Source organism: Frankliniella occidentalis, unplaced genomic scaffold, assembly GCF_000697945.3.
Source record: "Frankliniella occidentalis isolate FOCC.00 unplaced genomic scaffold, Focc_3.1 Scaffold234, whole genome shotgun sequence".
NCBI lineage: Eukaryota > Metazoa > Arthropoda > Insecta > Thysanoptera > Thripidae > Frankliniella > Frankliniella occidentalis.
In genome coordinates this window covers 150,334-155,796 of record NW_026267360.1, presented here as the reverse complement: position 1 = coordinate 155,796, position 5,463 = coordinate 150,334, and the positions used below count along the sequence as shown (strand labels likewise).

Sequence of the window (5,463 nt, the reverse complement as noted above, 5' to 3'; positions counted from 1 at the left end):
GGGGAGTGGAGGCGACCGGCTGGCCGGTGCTGCGGTCTGTGTGGGATCAGTGCGGGCTCGAAAAGAGCTGGAGCAAAACAAAACGGAAACAAAACAAATACGAAACAAAAAACACACTACTAGACTCCAACTTCTTCAGATAATACGTATCAGGACAAGGATGAGTGTTCGGTTTCGTCGAGTAGACGGCAAGGCAGGTTGCAAAGTCAAGTCATTGGTTGTCTGCAGCAGCGCTGCCGCTATGCCGCTGCTGCTTGAGGCTGCGCTCAGGTGTAACAAGGCTCTCCGTCTGCGCGATTCGCCTTCTGACCCAATTACACCATATCCGTCTGCTCCTCTCTCGGCGCGAGTGGTGCGTCGTGACGCCGCCAATGGCAGGACTGTGCAGCCTCATTACGCGGTGCTTACAGTCGTGTCATCATGTGAGTGTGAGCGAGGCCCCGTGTTTGTGTGGGGGTGTAAGAGGGCGCAGGAGTGTGGAATGTCCTTTCCCTTGTGATTGCAGCAGGAGGCGGTGGTGGTGGTGGGACTCGCACGAATATCCCTCTAATTAGAGGGACTCGAGTTGCTGCTGCCGAGACTGCTGCCATGCGCTCCGGCTGCAGCTGCTGCATCGCGAGGCACGAGAAAACGGAGAGAAACGGAGGAAACTGAGATAAAACCAGATAGAGGCTATGTGGACCGACAAGGAAAAGCCTGCCATGTTTCGAATCCAAACGATTGCGTTGTCGGCGCAAAACAGACTCAACGGTTAGGTTCGACAAGAAAGGGAAACTTTAAGAAAACTAACGAAAGGAGAAATGTTATTCAACCCCCGCCCGAGTCCCATCACGGAAACAATTGGGAATCCCGTTCCACCTTTGGACTCTATGACATCCTTCGACCGTTGGGTGTGCAAGTGTACAGGCGATGAAAGATGCACAGCAGCCCGGAAGAAGAAGAAACAGGGATCAAGCCCTGCGGCCTGCAGCCGCCTCGGCGGCGCCTCGCCTCATCGTCATTCAAAATGAAACAATAATCGCGCCAACGCGGAACACTGCTGCCGCTGTCTGCCCCGGCAGACCAGACCAGACCTGGGGTAATCTCCCGGCGACGTAGATGCTGCTGCTGCCGCTGCTTTTACAGGCAGACTGGCTCTTGCTAAGTCGCCGTCAGACGCGCCAGCCGGCGGCACCTACTCACCTCCGCGCATTCCTCCCAGCGCCGCGCCACAATCCCCCGACATTCCATTTCATTTCGCCAAGAATGTCATAGAATCGCAACGCCCGTTGGCCCCACCGCCCCGTCCTGTCCCGTCCCTCCCCTACTTTTTGCCCGTCTCTCTTGGAATTTTCCAACCGACTATTTTTTTCCCCCTGTATCCACTTCGGTTGCGCCGCTGGAAAAAATAAAATGAAACTAAAACAAAAATGTGCAAACAGCGCGAAAGCGCTTCGTGCCCGACAGCCGCAACAAAAGTCCTGGCTGCTTGTCCGTCCACCCCCACGCGCGACGCCCCCGCCGACGCGACCGCAAGCCCACGCAGCCATCGGCAAGGCGAATAGCTAGACTAGACGCGCCTCTGTCGCAGCAGAGAGACACGGAACAGGAAACTCTCCCCCAAGTAGTACAATAAGCGTGCAAAGCAATTCCTAACAGTCCAGGCAAGAGCAGAGCAGCACAGTGCTGTGCGGATTCCGACACCAGTTTCCCTCCCTTACCCCGCTCCCTCTCTCTCTCTCACACACACACTATGCACACACACACACACGCGCGCGCGCATGTGGATAGTTAAACAGGGGCAGCCAACGGATCCCAAAGGTCGGGGCGTAGAGCCGTGCAATTAGCATTACAACGTATGGAAATGGGACTCTTGCCCTGACCTGTGCATCACGAAAGTCTGCCGGCGGCGGCGGCGGCGCGTCGGATGCACGCGGGGCCGGGCGCTCAAACTGTGGGAGGGAACAGACGGGGTACACTCCGGCACGATACTTCTCACACACCCCAACACTGCAAGAGAACATTTGACGGAAAATATTGCAAAAATCGTTCCTTAACTGGAGTAACTTTCAATGTTTCTCACCCTACAAATTTCAATAAAATTTTGTAGGAATAACTTTATTCTTTGTTTCTTGTAGTGACAATAATAAAAAAATATTCCGCAGTACATCAATCAGCTTCGCGTGTCCACAAAAAACTAATCATAGCTAGTGTAACACCTACGAGGTGCAGTCTTCTTTTGTTTATTTGTCGGTCCTGCTAGTGTTCCAACGAGGAAACTCGGCGACTACTGGCACCGGCCAGCCAGGCGCTGGACCATGCTGTCGATTTCAAGGTGAGGACACACAGTGTTTTGTCGGACTGTTACACAGAGGCGAACGCAGGGACAGGTCCCCATCACCTTCCCCGCCCTCCCACGCCGCCAGGCAGGGGGAGGAGGGTTCACTAGTTTGCCGGGCCACCGCTGCCGCCCGCCAACCCTTCCCAATCCCTAAACCTCCATTGTTCTTCCCCGCTTCCTCGTTCCGCTCCACCCGATACCTTCACCACCCCCACCCCCTTTCCAAACCCCCTAACCCCATTAGAAATGGCAGGAAACTTTCTGCTCATCGTTTGCAAAATAATTTTCTGGCCAACCAGCAGCAGCCAAGTAAAAGAAGGGTATCGAGAATAGGGCAAAGACAGAGCAGAGCAAGGCGACCCGCTCGCGCAGACTAGGGGGGAAAAGCGAGAGGAGGCCGAGTTCCGCCGCGCGCACCCGCGACAAAAGAAAACGGAACAAAAACACTTTCGCGGCGGGCTCGCTTATTTGGATGGCAATTTTGTCGGAACGAGACGACAGGTATACCCCGCTAGGGGGAGGGATGCTGCCCTGCCCCCGCGCGCCGCCGCCTGGGAGGGAAAAAATATTCGATGCATTCCGTTCCGGTTGGGGTGTAGGAAGAAGACGAGGTAGAACGAACGGCCCGCGCAGGGTGAGTGGCTGGGGAGCCGAAGGCGGGAGGGGAGGAGAAATCCGGGCGGCTGAATGCGGATCGGGAGCCTGAATACCAGACTGTGTTTTAGTAGCTCCTCGTGGCGGCGGTGGTGGTGGTGGTGGGCGGAGGGGTGTGGCAGACCCCCCGCGGTGCGCCAACCCCCCCGCCGCGCGGGAGCGCCACCGACGCCTCCCCGGGCAGCAGCCCCGCGGGGGGAGACATTGAATGGCTAATGGTGGCATAAACACACGTGAATACGCACCAGCGTCGTCTCCGCAAGAGCGTCGCCTTCGGCGTGACCCCCGCACGTCATCAGCGCCCCAATCACTCTTGTAACCGGAGGTCCTCAGGGACACACGCTTATTTTTTCTCTCGGCTGAAAAGTGAAAAGTCTTCAGACTTCCCATTGGACTCACGTCGTTTCTACATTTTACCAGTGAATCTCCCATTCTGCTCTGCGCACGAACGTGTGTGCGTGCGTATTTGTGTGTATGTGTGTGTGTGTGTGTGTGTGTGTGTGTGTGTGTTGTCCGTAACCGACGCGGTGAGCACTGGAGATTGAAGCCGCTGAGCAGTGTTTTCGCGAGCGCCGCGCGCCGCTCGGGATGGAGGAGGGCGGAGCCGAGCGAAGAGGTTATTCGAAGTGGGGAAGAGTGCGAGGAAGGGCGGAAGGGTAGGGAACCCGGCATCGTAAACGCCTCTTATTTTTCCCCACACCGTCCACGGGCGGGGGCGTGTGAGCGAGAGAGAGACAGAGAGAGAGAGTGTGTGTGAGAGAGAGAGGTCAGAGGGTTGTTGATCACGACACGCTCGTGCGAGTAAGCGAAAGAGGTGAGAAGTCTCTTGATCATGGGACGCAATTCCCCTGGGACACGGCGGTGGCGGCGGCGAGAGCAGAAACGAGCTCCTGCTGCTAGGCTCGCCCGCAAACGTCAGTGGAGTTGGTGCTGAGAGCCTTTTCTTCCACCGTCTTTTAACTTTTTTTTTACCAGAGCGACTGCTGTGTGTGTTGGGGTGGAAGGAAAGGAAAGGTAAAAGTGGCCCCATCGCGCTAGTCGGCCGCCCGATATACGAGGTGATAAAAAGGCCAAAAACGGCTCACTCGCCAAAAGGGCAAAACAGTCGTGGCTGTGTACGCCAAAGCGATCGTATGCTGTTTCAGGTGGAGAGCATCCGTTACCGAATGGAACAGGCTTCACTTCGGCCCCACGTCACGAGGAGACACGTCATCCATTACACAGCCCGCCCCGCCTACCGCTGGGCTGGGCCGGGCCCGCTCCCCACTCATCTGCACCTCCTGTGCAGAGGAGAACTCTCTGTCTCTCTCTCTCTCTCTCTCTCTGTCTCTCTCCCTCTCTCTCCCTCCTCGCCTGAATGTCGTGCCTTCCGTTTGTCCCAGCGCAACGGAGTTGGAGAGTCGGTGGGGAAGGAGGGGAGAGGGATGCGAAATAAAGGGCTTAGCCACGCGGAAAACGCCCCAAGTAAATCCAAGCAGTGTGCCCCCCTCATCCCCACTACCGACACACGCTACTCACTCAATCAGTGGATAATGATACGGCAGGGCCTCTCGCCGCACACTGCATCCATTGGAAATCCAATCCTCTCCCGGATAGACACCTTCATAATGGGTGTTCCAGCTGGAATCTCTAGAGGACTATTCCTGGGGCATTCCCAGCTCCACATTTTGGACAGAGTGCGCTCGTTCCCGCATGGAAGGAAATTGAAATGACAATATTGTGTGTAGTTCTGTAAAGGGTATACATACAGTACACTTTAAAGTATAGCAGATCGCCTCACTTGTTCACACTTTTGGCATACTTTTTGTACTCTTTTTAAATATTTTTTGGATACTTTGGCCAGTCACATTTTTGGGGTACTATTTTCCATGGGGGTTGGAAAAAGTGTACGACTCTACAGAGGTGTGTTGTGAACGTATTGATTTGATTGAAACTATTCTTACATCGCGCAAAGCAATGCCCAATTTTACTTAGAAAGGTACAACACCATAAAAAGCATTCGGACATATTTGCGATTTTTATTGCGAAACTGCGACATAGCGACAGATACAGTCCCGCATAGTTCTTTGCTCCGCTGCACAACGAATTGTCTCGGCATTTCCTTTCCCTCCCTTTAATTCCGAGACGCCTCTGATTAGCGGAGCCAGGGCAGCGCAGCGGCGGTGCCAGGTGCAGACTGCCGTGGAGACAAATCGCCCCGCCCTCCCGCCCAAGGAAGTACAACGACGTTCCAGTGGATGGGAAAAGGGCCGGAGGCGCGGAGCAGGAAAATAAAGCGCGAATTGTCAACTATTGGTCACAAGGCTGGGAATTTGGCACGTTGCTGGCGCTGGCCCTGACCCCCGCTAAAGCAACGTTGCGCTGGAGCAACGACTCCCCCTTGCCCATCAGGGAATGCCCATTCAGGGTCCATTACTACAGCTCTGAGCCGAAACAGCGGCGGCGCGGGGAAGCGATGGGGAAGAGGAAGAGGGGGGTGAGGGGGCTGG

The 5,463-nt window shown here is 55.4% G+C and overlaps 1 protein-coding gene across 1 annotated transcript in view; it reads right to left on the bottom strand.

Annotated features, from left to right (window-relative positions):
- Positions 1–5,463, bottom strand: part of LOC113213259 (uncharacterized) — a gene marked incomplete in the record, with an annotated part of 258,491 nt that overhangs the window by 169,755 nt on the left and 83,273 nt on the right.